A 17048-nucleotide genomic window follows, 5' to 3' on the forward strand; every position below is an offset into this window, starting at 1 on the left:
GTGTACTTAAAATTCAATATTATGATTCGCCCTAAAGCTGTTTACCAGTAAAAAGATACTTCCTTTGCTCTGGGCTGTGTTTAATGGAATTCTGAAGATTGCATCTGAAAAAAAGGCTGAGCTAATCTTCATTGCATTCCTGCAGTTAGGCACTACTGAACTAAAACGTCTTGAAAAAGCGTGGTCATAAATGTCTTTGGACAGACAAGCAGTAATTCTATCAAAATGGCTCAAGACTTTAATCTTGGTAAACAATGGATTGACCTTGATATTTTGTTTTCCAGCCATGCTTGGATGAGGGACTGAGAGTCGGGTAGATTCAATGGATGGAATCGTCTCGCTCAGGGATATCGGCGGTGGACACTTACATTGTGTGTCATTCGAATAGACTTTAATGACAATCGAAATGATGCTCTAAGGGGACTCTGATGACTCTAAGGACATAGAGCCCTTCTTGTTACGTAGTGTGATGCCATATCCAGCAGCCACCATTGAGCCAGCTCATCTGTTACATATGGATGGATGCCATCTCAAACGGTAATAATATAAAAAAATCAATTTCTAATTTCTATGTCATTGCTTTGGTGTAGGCTTAAGCCTTATTTAGGGATTGTGAACAATTAAAAACATTGTAAAAGAGAAAGCTTTCGATTGATCAGACCTCTGATATGGAGAAGTTTGCAGCTTATATATGACCTCAAGGAGGGACAGATTTGTGTCTGTTGTTGATCTTAGCAGTGCTGAGAGTCCTGATGATATTTTTGGAAAGCTCACCTTACTTGTAAAAATTACCAGAAATTTGAGAATTTGAAGTAATTTGCTCCCTCCTTACTTAGAAGTTTTCTCAACCTCTTCAGTGTTGTATATGATCCCTTATGATCTTAAGAAATGTAGAAAAAACAATCCACCTTCCCCGGAGCATTTTTGATTGTCTGCTGACCGGTGAACCTGCCTCTGCCAACAATGAGAGGATAAGGGATCCTTCCGCTCACACGATAACGATAGCACTATTTTTAAAGTTATCGTACCAAATAATGTATTTCTGGTTTAGAACACACACGCTATTTCATCGCCAATGTTATTTTTGACTAGCCTAACCACCAAATATCTATACGGTGAGCCTACCGTTTCATTATAGGCCCCAGATCCCGTCTGGGGACTATATTGATATCACTGGAATTCTCGAAACTGTTATTTTCTTCCACCAACCCATTTATTGTGGTAGTCCAGCAAAACGGCTGAATAAACCAGAAATCAATCACCCTTACACCACCAAACCCAATTCCATCTATGGACTATCGCAAAAGTATTTTTAAAATCCTGAGTATTTCGATACTTTTGAAGCATTTTTTGCTGAGATATCGTCTGATCGTCTTCTCCCAACATGCCGAAGCCGCGATTCAATCTGACATGCGCTGTGACATGCACAGAGGCGAGACGCTGATACATTAGCATAAGCTCCGCCCCGTCATAATGACGTCATTATTCTCAGGAGTTGGTCGAGCGATGGGACGATGGAGGTATTATAAAGAAACCCAATTCGATTCATGGACTATCGCAAAACGATTTTTCAAAACTCAGAATATTTCGATGCTTTAGATGCGTTTTTATGACACTAGCTCCTCCCTCTGGGAGCTGGAGTCAGTATTGTTTTCGCTCAGGTTTCTCGTACAATCACGTGACCTCTCCAACACTCGATAATGCACTCTTTTCGTCCACGTTTTAGGCCAATCTTCGGCATGAACATGAAATCAGTACTTAACCCAATAGAGCCACCTATTTTTTTTGCACTTTCCATCTATAACCACCTATTTTTTTAAGGGTTTCACAAATTCAGACATGAATTTTTAAAATGATTTTTATGTATTGTTCGACTTCAAAACCATATATTACAAGTTATATTTATATGAAAGGTCATGAACTAAAGAATTAAGATTTTCAAACATTTTGGTGCGGGGGGGTCATTTTTAGCTCACCTCTTAGCAGAGGTGAGCTTATCCCATACCTTGGCGTCCGTCGTCCGTCGTCCGTCGTCGTCGTCGTCGTCGTCGTCGTCGTCGTCGTCGTCGTCGTCGTTGTCGTCGTCGTCGTCCGTCGTCCGTTAGCAGGGCACGTTTCGTAACTGTTAGAGCTATTGAGTTGAAACTTGGTACACATGTACCCTTATGTAATGACACCTTGGAGACCAAGTTTCGGTTTGATTCGTTTCATGGTTTGGCCACCAGGGGGCTAAACGTTAAAAGTGAAAATATGCAATATCTCCCTTAATAGTAGTCGGGAAATTTTGAAAAAAATATGGTAGGTACTTCTAGCAAAGGTGCATCATATATCCTCCGGGTTTTTGATTTGACCTCCTTTTCAAGGTCACAGAGGTCAAATGGTATAAATTGGCCGTTAGGATGTAACGATGGCACGTTTCTAAACTGCAATGACTATTGATACCAAATTTGGTACACATTTACCCCTTAGTCAGGTGATCTCAGGGACCCAAGTTTGGTCCAATATGATTCACCACTTGACCACCAGGGGGCAAAATCCAAAAACCTTAAAAATGTGATTATTCCTTAACTTCTTGCCCGATTGCCACCAATTTGATATCATGGGTACATCTAACCACCATACAGTATATGTCACACAGGTTTTTAATTTGACCTTCTTGTCAAGGTCACAGAGGTCAAATGGCGTAAATTCGCCGTCAGGCCGTAACTATGGCACGTTTCTTAACTGCAATGACTATTGATCACAAATTAAGTACACATGTACCCCTTGGTCAGGTGATCTTAGGTACCGAAGTTTGGTGCGATCTGATTTGCCATTTGGCCTCCAGGGAGGGGGCCAAATCCTAAATTCTTCAAAATGCCATTATTCCTAGTAATGACTTGCCCGATTGGCACCAATTTTATATCATAGGTACATCTAATTCTAACAACCATTCAATGTGTCACCCGGGTCTTCTTTGATTTGACCTACTTTTCAAGGTCACAGAGGTCGAATGTACTGTAAATTGGCCATTTTGGGGAAATTGTAATTGCTTGGACCTACATCAAACCTAACACTACATGACACAATACCATGCTCTTTATCCATCTTTCCTCCACATGAGGTGAGCACAATGGCCCTGGCCATTTCATTTCGTGACCTTTGACCTTGACCTTTTGACCTTTGATGAAAAATCCTCTTTTCAGCCACATTCAAACTGCATAAATGTGTAACTGTTGTCAGTGTTACCTTGTGACCTGAATAAAATAAGAGGAAACATAGCTGATAGATGCTTTGAATGAACACCCGAGGCATAAAACATCTCCCAAACCATACCTCGATCACACGTGCATCTGTTATTGTTTACATTGGTGCCATGGTAATGCAAACAATGAAATCAGCTGATTATTGTGATGCAAATCTCACCGATTCTACTGTGATGTGGACATCGATGTCCGACTCTCCATCATCGAGGGGTCCTGAATCATCTCCTGAATCGTCAAATTCATTCAGTATTTCCTCCAAACGACGCAAATTCTTGGCCATTTCAGAGAACTCTCAATCAATACATGCAATATCGGTGTTGTTACACAAAAACAGAAGGAGGAGCCCGCCTCGCAATTTGGGGATTCCCCATGTGATTCCGCGAAACCTAGAATAGGAACGTGCATATAATATTCCATATTTGGATACCTGAGGGCATTCCCTTGATGATATGAATATGATGACATAGCCGGAGATTCCCAAGTGGGGTTTTCCAGCGGTTTTAAAGGACATCGTCGATATGGCGGTTCAGGGTGGACGTGGCGGCTCGTAGCAAGGCGGTTCAGGGCGGCAGTGGCTCTATTGGGTTAAATCAGATGTTTCTCTCTCCTTGAAAACATTCCTGGGTAAAATCCATTGAGATTAGCCGAGTTAATCTACTTTTTCCGTGCTTAAAATCTCTGCCGCTGAATTCTATAAATATACTCATCAAAGAAAGTTAAGGACCACTTTTTATTTTTAACATATTTTTTTACAGCACATATTAAGGACCAGAAAATTCCTAAATATGAATGTCCTGTATGCCCTCCGAGACACAGTAATCAATTTCACATGTGGTTTGTTCCAGTTGTTGCATAACTTCTTTCTAAACTTGTCACAACCTGAAAATGGGTGTTTTTGGTGTGTCAGCTGACCACATAAAGTGGTACAAAAGTCCATGCAAGTGCTTTTCCTTGCATTTCCCACCAAGCTCAGGCAGCATTCTGACAAGAGAGATGCCTAGGTGCCACTTGAGTGAAGTTGAGGTTGCACGAGCCATAGGGATGCTGGAAGCTGGCTTCAGTCAGCGACGAGTAGCTGAGATGATGGGTGTGTCTCACAGTGTCATCAGTCGTGCTAACCAACGACACCGGGAGACAGGGCGATACTCAGAGAAACCTCGTACTGGCCGCCCATCAGCAACAACTGCGAGGGATGACCGCTACTTAGTGACTATTTGTCGTCGCAACCGCTTCAGTAGTGCTTGCAGACTCAATAACCAATTCACTGCTGCAACTGGGGTGACTGTTTCAAATCAAACCATCCGTAACCGACTTCACAGAGCCGACATCCATGCCAGGAGGCCACTGCAATGCATCCCATTTTAAAACCCCTGCTCACAGAAGAATCCGTCTCAATTTGGCTCGTGATCATGTGGGATGGACCCACCAGCAATGGCGCCGTGTTCTGTTCTCAGATGAGAGCAGATTCAGCCTGGACCACAATGATGGACGTGTTAGAGTCTGGAGACAACAGGGAGAGATATTTTGCAGATGGCTGCATCGCTGAACATGACCGCTATGGTGGAGGCAGCATCATGGTGTGGGGTGGAATCAGCTACGGTCAACGCACTCGCCTCTATGTGGTCCCAGGGGGAGCAATTACAGGTGTGAGGTACAGAGATGAAATCGTGGAACCTTTTGTGGTTCCATTTGCAGAAAACGCTGGGGAAAATTTCATTTTCGTGGACGACAACGCCCGTCCCCACACAGCGAGGGTGGTGACACAGTACCTGGCAGATCATGGAATTGAGCGTATGGACTGGCCAGCGAAATCCCCACACTTTAATCCGATAGAACATGTCTGGGAAATGATGGGAAGAAGTATTGGAACGCTTGAGGTGCAGCCAAATGGGTTGCAGCAGCTTGGTGTGGCCTTGGAGGCTGCATGGGATGCAATTGATGTCAGGGATGTTAATCGTCTGATAAACTCAATGAGACAGCGGTGTCAGGCTGTTATTGCAGCAGGGGGAGGCCATACTCGCTACTGACCATGCTGACATTGATGACAAGACATTTAGGCTAAAATTGTGAAAAAGTTGACACACCAAAACACCCATTTTCAGGTTGTGACAAGTTTAGAAAGAAGTTATGCAACAACTGGAACAAACCACATGTGAAATTGATTACTGTGTCTAGGAGGTCATACAGGACATTCATATTTAGGCATTTTGTGGTCCTTAGAGGCCATAACTCAAGGTATTTTGCCATTTCCTGCTGTAAGACGTTTTCAAAAGTGCACCTAACAATTTATATAATACAGAAAACCCCATGCAATTTGCTCCATCCATTTTGAAGATATAGCCTTTCAGGTGTTTGACAACTAGATCACCTAATCAGGCTAGCAACTGGCTTGTTAGAGCCAGGCGGCGGGTTCACCAAAATTGTGATGTAGATCAGGCTCATTGCCCTACTTGGGAGGACACATATAAATTAATGCTCTTAAAATTGATATATGAAGTCTGTTTTTCATTGACATTTTCAATGTTCAAGTATGAAAGCATACCTTTGCCCATAATAAATGAGTTTATTGTATTCCAAAAAATATTTTAATTAGATATTTTAATTTTCTTTAGAAAACCGGTTATATTTATTTTAGAAGTCAACTCTCACATCTAGAAAGTGTTATTTGAGCTAATTCATGAAGTGGGGAAACAAAATCAATGCCAAAAAAAACATAGGCCCCACAAATATGGTCCAATTAGGTTTTCTAGACAATTTAGGCAAATTTATAGAACTTAATTGATTTTTCAAATTCGATTCTTTTTACAGAAAATTGCATCAAATACATCAATTTATACAATACTTAAACTATCATAATGTATTTCTAATTTAAAGCTTCGATATACCTTATAATAAGGTAAGGTAATACAGACAAATTTATACTATTTATAGTAAGAAATCCAACGTCAGCCTGATCTATGTCAGTAAACCTGCCGCCTGACTTTACTTAGAAACCTAACCAAGGCTGTTACATAACATGTAAACAAAGCCGTTAATTTGCTATATCTCTGGACTGGGTTCTTCAATTTTGATCAAACTTGATTTAATGCGGAGCTTTAAGTCTAGTGTTTGAGGATTTGTACATGTCATGCAATCATAAAAGCATGAGTCATGGCCTTTAATATGTGCTGTAAAAAAATATGTTAAAAATAAAAAGTGGTCCTTAACTTTCTTTGATGAGTGTAGAAACTATTAACATCGCAGCAGTGTGGTTCCCATTGTGCGCCCTCCCACTTCACACCATGTCAGGAAGTTTTACGGAGAGGGAGGGCGTGCGGTAAGAAGAATGGCCAAAATGACGTCACGTTTTCCTGGCAATGCCTCTTGCCAGACCAGTCAAGCATTGGGAAAGCATCTTTAATTCAGACAACGTTAGAACTAGAAAAACGAATTTGTTAATTTGCGAAAGTAAAAGCAGATTTCACCACTAACCAGTGAAATCGGAATACGACGGCGCAAAATGTTCTCGCTTTCCTCCTGCTAAAAAAACCTTGTTCCCGCACTCCTGTTTTAATTTATGCCCATCGTTCGACTAGTCTTCTCTCCCCAGGTGCCTCACGGACATTCAGGTTCCCATACTCAAGACCAACTCTTACGATATCGCCCTCAAAACAACCCTGGAGTCATGAATTCACATTTGCTGCCTGTGAAATCTCAGTTCTATATTTAGTTGTGCTGCGATTTTGACGAGAGTATCGGGTCAATGTCAAATACTACACTCAGGCTGTTAATTCGAACGCGTTCGACTCGAGTATTGACTACAGTCGAGTTTGTTACTCGGATTCTACTCGGTTGACATGACGACTACCTGGGGACTATCAAATTTGCTACCAATTTGCTACCAGCAAATTTCGGAATTCTAGTTTTCCAATTGTAATTACATCAAATACAACCATAAAAAATGGTAGCATTAGTGTTAGCGGAACGATCTCTTATTCTCTCTAATGTAATTTCAAGGCCAAACACAACCTTTGTTTAATGTGGCTGTGTCACGGCTGCTGCCATATGCGGTCATTCAATTCAGTGCATGCTTCGTAGACTGTCCAGGCCTTTCAATTGCATTGTTTTCACACCATTTGACGGTGTAAGAGGCCGCCACATGTCTCACTAAGTAGGTCTGAAAAGGCTCAAAATGCGGGAAGGTAAAGGTTTCAAATATCTGTCCAGGAAAGGAACCACTTTCCCAGGTCCATGAACCGGTCCATAAACTTCTCGCTGAGCAAGATCTCCTTCCAGACTAAATTTTGTTTTGATCTAATTCTTAGGTAGGCCACCAAGGGGCAAAATGTGAAAACACAAAAACTGCTCTAACTCCTCAAGAAATAGTCAGATGCTCAAGAAATTTCTCCTGTGTGTGTATCTGAGGAAGAGACATAATGTGTCAGAAGGATTTTATATTTGATCTACTTTCAAGGTCACAGTGTCGAAGTTCGAAATTCCAATGATTCGTCCTTTGGTAGGGCACATTTTGTAACCACTTGGCCTTTGAACATACTGTGGAGACGCTATTTAGCCAGTTGAAGGGCACCTGGACAAAAAGCCTATATAACGTGCAACAGGCCTATGTCAGTATGTGAAACAGATGCACCAAAACCAGCTAAATAGTGTCTATGCAGTATGTAACAAAAGGCAAGCTCTCCTTCCAGACTGAATTTTGGTTCCATTGGCCACGGGGTAGGGGAGAATGTAAAAAACACAAAGCCAGCTCCTCCTCCTTAACAAATGGTCAAATTCTCATAAAATTTTTAGTTTCTGTGTATCTGATGATGAAACATATTTTTTCAGTCGGGCTTTGATCTGATTGACCTCCTTGTCAAGGTCACCAAGGTCAAAGTTCAGAGATGAACACTTTTGTCCATCAGCAGCGCTAGCTTTGTAACCACTGAGTGGGGCCTTTGACCTGAAACTATGCACAAAGGGAAAGATCTCCTATCCCAGCAAATTTTTGGTCTAATATGGTACTTGGGCTTACATGTCTGGCATTCAAACTTGAGAAAACCCCTCTCTATCCATGAAAATCATCGATTGGCCACTGATGACACTTTGATAACCTCTACTTTTTGATGTCACATATCAAATAATGACACTGTAGGAACCCAGGTGAGCACATGGACTATTTTATGTAGTGTTGGAGATATTCATCTGTGAGGTTAAGGTTTGAATGGTAACAAAGAACAACAACTTTATTGACATATATATGATAACAGTCGCCTAAGGTATAGAATATTGCTCAAAAGTTCTTCTGTCACGCCCTACACTCCTGGGGCAGTCTATTGCTTCAATTTATCCTAATTAGATCTCCTTAGGGACTGCCACAAATAGTGGGAATTCGTGCGGCTGGACGATTAGCCAATGGACATTGCTGTAACGAAACTGTAAGGGCATTTTCTGTCATCAAATCAGAATGCTCAGCGCATATCGCTATGGCATAAATAATGGCGCAGCTGATATTCATACACTTCATTTCTCCCATGGTTTTTGGCTCACCGTAGGGGAGTCTATACGATACCGCAGTGTCCGTCGTCGTCGTCGTATCCTGTGGCACGTTTCTTAACTGCTTGTGCTATGTACCTGAAACTTTATATACATCATTCTCAAGGTCATATGTACCCCGACACTGAATTTCGCTCCGGTCTGATTCTTGACTTTGCCACTAGGGGGCTAAAACCAAAAAGTTAAAATGTGCAATATCTCATTTATTAGCTCACCTGGGTGAGCTTATGTCGTCACGTCTTGTCGGTCGTTCGTCTGTCCGTCCGTCCGTCGGGCCGCTCCGTCGGGCCGTCCGGCGTCCGTCAACAATGGTGGCACGTTTGCTCACCATTGAGTCTAGGAGGTTGAAACTTGGTGTGTGGATGTCCTTTGACAGCATGACCTGACATACCGAAAATCATTGCAATTTGACCTACTTTCTGGGCTCCAGGCGGCCATCTTTGAAAACCTTATTTTGTCAATATCTCATGAATGCTGATAGCTAGGATCTTGAATTTTTTTCTGTGGATACCTCTGAAGAGACTACATGATATAATAGCCAGGTTTTTGATTTGACGTACTTTTCAAGGTTACAGAGGTCAAACTCTATAATTTCACCGCAGATGGCACGTTTCGTCATCACTTGTTGTAGACTCTTTAAATTTGGTATGTTTATTGAGCATCTCTACATGTTGACCAAAAAAGTAGGTCAATGTGACCAACTTTTTTTGGCTCCAGGCAGCCATCTTGGAAAACCTTATTTTGTCAATATCTCATGAACACTGATAGCTAGAACAATGAAATTGTTACTGTCAATACTTCTGATGAGACTACATGACGTAATGTGCGGGTTTCTGATTTGACCTACTTTTTAAGGTCACAGAGGTCAAACTCTAAAATTTCAGCGAAGGTAGCTCGTTTTGTCATTAATTGTCCTAGACCCTTCAAATTTGATATGTAGATACCTATTGGGCATCTGTACATATTTACAAAAACTCAGGTCAATGTGACCTACTTTTCAGGTGTAAATAGGTCACTCAATGTCAGTTATCAAGAAACCTTCACTTTGTGATCTTCAAAGGTGAATTATTGATTGATATGATCAAGATTGACATAGAGCTTGTAACATTTTAACCTTGACCTAGTTACCAAGGTCAGAAAGGTCAAACTATAAAATTAATATATTCACTACTATTTGTCTGAGATTCTTCAAATTTTATATGGAGACACCTAATGAGATCTATACAAGTTGACCCAATTTAGGTCAATTGTGACCTAATTTGTCAAGTTGCAGAAGTCAAACTCTAAAAGTGTCCTTGACGTGCCACATTTTTAGCTCACCTCTTAGCATAGGTGAGCTTATCCCATACCGTGGCGTCCGTCGTCCGTCGTCGTCGTCGTCGTCGTCCGTCGTCCGTTAGCAGGGCACGTTTCGTAACTGTTAGAGCTATTGAGTTGAAACTTGGTACACATGTACCCTTATGTAATGACACCTTGGAGACCAAGTTTCGGTTTGATTCGTTTCATGGTTTGGCCACCAGGGGGCCAAACGTTAAAAGTGAAAATATGCAATATCTCCCTTAATAGTAGTCGGGAAATTTTCAAAAAAATATTGTAGGTACTTCTAGCAAAGGTGCATCATATATCCTCCGGGTTTTTGATTTGACCTTCTTTTTCAAGGTCACAGAGGTCAAGGTTTGCTGATTCACTGAACAGTAGCATGTTTCCTATCTATTTTAACTAGAAGGTTTTAAACCAGTGTGGACATGTATATGGGGATTCTTTACTCCACCCCTAAAATTTCGGCCGTTAGAACATCAAATATGGCCGCCAGGCAGCCATCTTGAAAAATAAACACAGTACTATTACTCCGAAACTAATGATCGGATTGCAACCAAATTTGATCTGGATGTGGATCTATGTACTCTCTACTAAATCCTTGATTTTTTATAAAATGTGATAGCCAATATGGGTGCCAGGCAGGCATCTTGAAAAATTCTTAGTTTGGCCACCCAGGGGCCAAATTTAATGTCCAAAGTTAAAATGTTTCATTGCTCGTTTAATAGTGGTCTGATTTTCATAGCATTTTTATGGTAGGTACTCCTAGCAAGGATACATTTCATAAATGTGGGTTTTTGATTTGACCTACTTCTCAAGGTCACAGAGGTCAAAGTTTTCCTATGGCACCGCCATTTTACAATGACGGCACGTTTTGTCACTGCTTTAGCTACAGATCCCTAACTTGGTACGAATGTACCCCTATACTCAGACTAAACTGCAGTCTTTTTCTGATTCTCAGTTTGGCCAGCAGGGCCCCAAATGTTAATAGTGGACTCTCCCCTAAGGGTGCCTTGAAATGCTGCTAAGTGGGATGTCATAGTCTAAGCCTAGGCAAATGCAGGATTAATTAACCTATACAGAGCCCTAGGAATTTCAGATGATGGTTGTTTCTTGTACTAGACACAAGCAAACAACATAATTATCCTATTCCTAAGCATTTCCATAATGGGTCATCTGTAAACCAAAGGACTTTTTTTAAAAAGGTGTGTTAATGCTGATGACTTGTTGCATGGAATTGCTTATGTGTCTGGGAGTGATTGTGACATTCCCGATTTACAACTACCATCAACAGTCCAAGTGGTTGTGCAGGAGAAAATCATTTTGAGCTTCATGTAATATTGTTAGATGTTGTGAGGCTGATTTGTAAACAACTGCTGTCCTTGATTTTAAAATCTTTGATTTGAGTTAGTAAGGCTGAATCGGACCAACCTGGGTAAGACTAAAAGTCTTTTATTTGTGACTTCAGTTTAATTGGCGGATTGGAGATATCACAAAATTGTCTACTCTGCTTTGTCATACCTGTAGTCACCTCAATTAAATTCAACCTAGCATTATTTTATCTCTCATGTAATTTCATTGTAAAACATTACTTCATTTCTTTCTTACATTTAAAACCATGCTAATGCTTCATCCATCTTCCCTTCACAAGAGGTGAGCACAATGACCCTGGCCATTTCATTTCATATCTAAAAGTCAATTTAACCTCCATATGTCATTGTGAAGTTGAGATGGGGGCATTATGTTCTTGGCTGGTTTCCGCGTCCGCATCCGCACTCTATTCGGCTCTATAACTCAGGAACCGCTTGTCCGGTAGACTTGAAATTTTTATGGTCTGAAGGCCTAGGGTCTCGAAGGTTCCCTATTGATTTTGGGCCAAAGCCCAAATCCAAGATGGCCGCCAGGCCACCATATTGTTTTTTTGCATTCCGCCGCCTAACTATAGAACTGAGTGAGTGATAAACCAGAAACTTCTGTGGCGTGATGCTCTAGTGTAGGGGATGTGCCCTATCGATTCTGGGCCCGAACTAAAATCAATCATGGCCGCTAGGCAGCCATCTTTGTTTTTCACATTCTGCCCCATAACTTGAGAACCGAGTGACTGATAAACCTGAAACTTCTGTGGTGTGATGCTCTAGTGTAGGGGAGGTGCGCTATCAATTTTGGGCCCGACCTAAAATCCATCATGCATGGCCGCCAGGCGGCCATCTTTGTTTTTTTGGCTCACCGTCAGGGGAGCCTATACCATAGCCCTGTGTCGTCGTCGTTGTCGTCCGCTACCGTCGTCCATATCCTGTGTGGCACGTTTCTTAACCGCTTGTGCTATGAGCTTGAAACTTTGTACACATTATGACCTAGGTCACATGACTTCCGACAGCGAATTTCGGTCCGATCTGATTCTTCACCTGGCCACCAGGGGGCTAAAACCAAAAACTTAAAAAGTGTGATAACTCATGTATTACTGATTTGTTTTTGCTAAAATTTTTATGGTGGGTACCCCAGCAAGGATACATCACATATCATACGGGTTTTTGATTTGACCTACTTGTCAAGGTCACAGAGGTCAAACTCTAAAATTTCACCGATAGTGGCACGTTTTGTCTTTATTCGTCCTAGAGTCTTTAAATTTGGTATGTAGATACCTGTTACGTAGCTCTACATGTTGACAAAAAATCAGGTCGCTGTTGCGTACTTTCAAGGTCACAGAGGTCAAATGGTGTGAATTGGCCGTTTGTGTGTAAATATGGCACGTTTCTTAACCACTAAAGCTATGAACTTTAAACTTGGTACACATGACCCCCTACGTCATGCCAAAAGTGAAAACCTAGAAAGTGTGATATCTCGCTTATTAGTGATTCGTTTTCAATAACATTTTTATGGTAGGTTCTCCTAGCAAGGATACATCACATATCATATGAGTTTTTGATCTGACCTGCTTTTCAAGGTTACAGAGGTCAAATGGCGTAAATTGGTCGTTTGATTGTAACTAGGGCACGTTTCTTAACCACTTAAGCTTTGAACTTGAAATTCGATACACATGACTCCCTACGTCATGCAACCTCGGACACCAAATTTCGATCTGATCTGGTACTCAACTCGGCCTTCAGGAGACCAAAACTAAAATGGGTAAAAATTGCAATATCTCGTTAATTAGTGACTTGTTTTTGATGATATTCTAATGGTACTTACTCCAAGCAACGATACATAGCGACTTTGGTTTGACCTTAATACTATACATGTACAATGTTTCTTGATCCTGATGAATTCTTTTGCCGTTTCATATTGGTATACGTACGCACTGCGTTGTATCATTAGTTGACCTACATGTGAATAAACAACGAACAAACTGATTAGATGGAAAGATCTTTGCACATGATCTCCGGTTACAGAAGCTAACTTGGAATACAACTGCTTTGAACTTTATTCGTGCTAATTAGCGAAAATTAATCAAAATGTTATTCCAACTACAGCGCCCCTTCAAGCCAGTCTGTCAATTCGTTGAGGTCATCGGTACAAATGAAAGCTTACCACTTGACTTATCGCAGTGGTTAGGGTGAGAGATGAGGCCCTGGCCACTGCGTCTGGAGTGTATCAGGCCCTGGCTCCACTCCAGTTTGCTTGAAAATGATGAATCACCCTGAGTATGAACTGGTTACTTCATGTACTTCTTTTATCCAATCAGAGTGCAAGACCATCATTACCAGGTCAATCAATATGGTTTGGACCATCCAGCATAATCTGTTGGCTGATTACTGATGCGTTCTTAATTTTAGCATCCAGATTTTCTGTGATTGGCTCATTTGGTGATATTGGGGAAAGACCCGAGAAAGGCAATTTTTTCACAGTATTGTAACGAAATAGATGTCAATAAAGTTGGTGCTTTATCAATTCTGTTCTAATCTTAACCTGACTATCGTTGAAACTAGCGCGTTCCAGTGTATCATATATTTTTCTGATGATGGTGTGCACTTACAAATACAATATTATGTTGTCCGTTTCTTTTCAGGAGATGAGCCATCCCACAGGAGGGAGGAGGATGTTGCTGAGCCAGCGCATCTCTACCATGCTCCCGTCGCCGTCAAGGAGGTTCGATTTTTGTCACCGTAAGCCTTACCCTTTTATTGCAATATCTGATTGAAAGGTGATTTGATAAAAATCCTGATATTTTGGTTCCTGATTGCAAGAGGGCAATTATTTGCCTTCTTTCGGGCAATGACAAACTCTTGCCATCGCTCAAAATCGTACACAAGAAGAATTTAGAAAATGGGGGAGGGGGTAATAAGGTAACCAGGGCATGTCACAAGCCCAGAAATTATTTTCTCACAAACAAAATTGATAAGAAAAATCAAAATGTGGATGGGATGTTCTGACTAACAGGACAGCCAACAGGGTTGGTACCCAAACAAAACATTTGCAATAGCCTAGGGTTCATTAGAACCGTACAGGCTGCTTTAGATTTGAAAAAAGATCTTTCTGCTTACAAAATCACTGAATTCATCAGATATTGTTTTTGATTATGTCCATCATATGAGACATGGGGTTCACAAGACATTCGCTTTGCTCTGACCCCAGGCAAAGCGAATGACCATGTGTGTCTTGATGGAACCACAGGCCTTTTTACTGTTTCTTGATCTCTTCAGTACCACAGAATCCACCGACTTTTAAACACCACCTGGGCCAAGGCGCCAAAGATCCTTCGTATCATTGGCTGGCTCAGTTGCTCAGTGTCTTTACCTTCATACTTGAGACAACTGACAAAAATCTGGTGAATTTTATTTGCTAGTCACTTTTTAATCAATACCTGTGAACAAAAAAATCACGGGATGCAAAACATCTTTTCACCAATTTAACTGATAAGTTTTGTCAATAAAACTATTGTTTAAAATATTAAGATATTAAACTATTGAAATAGCAATGTGTCAATAAAACTATTGTTTTATTGAAACTTATCCGAATAAGACTGGTTCTTGATCCTACCCATAGCGGTCTTACAGAATCATGTTCTGGAGGTTATGAAAGATATTATTTTGGCCCATCAAGAAAATTTTTAATGGACTTGGTAATGGTACTGAATGATTTGAGAAAAGTGTAACGTCAATTTGTAAGACGTTTTATATTGTCATATATGTATGTAATTATATTTGTAATGCATGTAAATCTTGTAAGTAAAATAAAAGAGATCTAAGACTCAACTTGCAAAGAACCTGGCAGACCAACATCCAGTCTTGCCAGGTCAAAGCTACCTCTTTTTTTGTCATGCAAATATATGTCACCTCTGCTCCTTTTGTCATGCTAATTGGCAGTTCCTGGCCATGAGAAATGTGGTTCTTTTGTTATTCAAATTGGGCCCTAAACCTGTTTAGTCATGGATTAATGAGAGCAAGTGACCTTACCTATTGTTCATTGAACATGGCTCAACTTTGTAATGCATGTAAATCTTGTAAGTAAAATAAAAGAGATCTAAGACTCAACTTGCAAAGAACGTGGCAGACCAACATCCAGTCTTGCCGGGTCAAAGCTACCTCTTTTTTTGTCATGCAAATATATGTCACCTCTGCTCCTTTTGTCATGCTAATTGGCAGTTCCTGGCCATGAGAAATGTTGTTCTTTTGTTATTCAAATTGGGCCCTAAACCTGTTTAGTCATGGATTAATGAGAGCAAGTGACCTTACCTGTTGTTAAAACATGTACAATAGCTAAAACGTGTATATGATGAATGCATGCAGAGCTCATTGTTGGAATTGTTGAGTCATCTCGTGTAAATTCAGCAGTCTTTTTTGGACATTTTAAAGGAGAACATGTGTGATAGTACAATGTTTGATAGTACAATTATCACCACGTCTCATCCTTTAAAGGGCATTGGAGTGGTAAAGTGACTATAATCGATGGAAAGTACACCAGTTTTTGCACATTTTCTCAAAAATCCTATTGAACCCAAATTTTCACCAATGGTGGAGAATCTTCTTGGCTATCGAATGATATCATAGTTGATATCAGGACCAATTGCATAACAAAGTTATTACATAATTTTGTGAGGCATCTTTTTTACTTTTTTGTTAATCAATTTTTCAAAACGAAATTTTCCCTACATTATATATCGTACACCTTCCTAAGACTTTCTGTGAAAAAAATTTCGAAAAATCTCATTTCAGTTCTCATTTCAGATATCAGTGTACAACCTGGGTCAAAACTTATACAAAATAGGCCAAAGTCAGCCTCGTTCTGGATTGACCTAGTTTGTGTACTATCTAGTGCATTCCAGTTTCAATGCACTATGATCTCAGATAGTGCTTTAATAGCTTGGGTCATTTTTTGAAATGACTCTGACACAGCCCAAATCTTTTTTTACCTCAATAAACATGCTTAATATTGTTAGATACATACCACACTACAATCCTAATGCAACATGTATTCCATTTAAGCACTTTTGAGAGCATAAAATGCATTTCATTGTGAGTACTGTCCAACACACACCCCACCCCCAACTTCTAATTGGGATAGAAAAAGTTTCTATGTCTAAAACTAGAGACCATTGATGGGAGACCTTTGATTGACATCTTGGCTGTGGAATTCAACCACTTTTCTCAATGAATATGCACACCCCTTGATGTATGAGGCTTATGAATGGCTGGAGTCCACCCAGCACAGCCCCCTCCCCCTCAACTAAACTGTCAATAATATTCTTGGTGGTCAACTTGTGTATGGTATCATGATACAGCCTGGTACAGGGACCTTTCTGCTTGATTAATTACACACATTTGGGTTAATTTGTTTATACACTTGTCTACTATAATCTCTCAAACTCAGCAGGCTGCTTGTTTGCAAGGCGGCATATTCCTTTGATCTTGTAATAGGGATAGATTTTGTTTCTGATACTTCAAGTGCAGAAGGTCAATTCCATGGTGTTGACCATGTCTTACTGTAGTGAATGAGTACAATTTACACCCTTTCTGG

General features: G+C 40.6%; 1 long non-coding RNA gene across 1 annotated transcript in view; it reads left to right on the forward strand.

The window, feature by feature from the left end:
* The window catches only part of LOC135485751 (uncharacterized), a 40137-nt gene extending 24052 nt beyond the window's left edge, over positions 1 to 16085 (forward strand). Inside the window, exons 7-8 of the long non-coding RNA XR_010446626.1 lie at positions 285 to 537; positions 14101 to 16085. This is a non-coding gene — a long non-coding RNA (uncharacterized LOC135485751). The remainder of the gene's footprint in view (positions 1 to 284; positions 538 to 14100) is intronic.
* The last annotated feature ends 963 nt before the right edge of the window (positions 16086 to 17048 follow it).

This window comes from Lineus longissimus, chromosome 3 (genome assembly GCF_910592395.1).
Source record: "Lineus longissimus chromosome 3, tnLinLong1.2, whole genome shotgun sequence".
NCBI classification, from domain to species: domain Eukaryota; kingdom Metazoa; phylum Nemertea; class Pilidiophora; order Heteronemertea; family Lineidae; genus Lineus; species Lineus longissimus.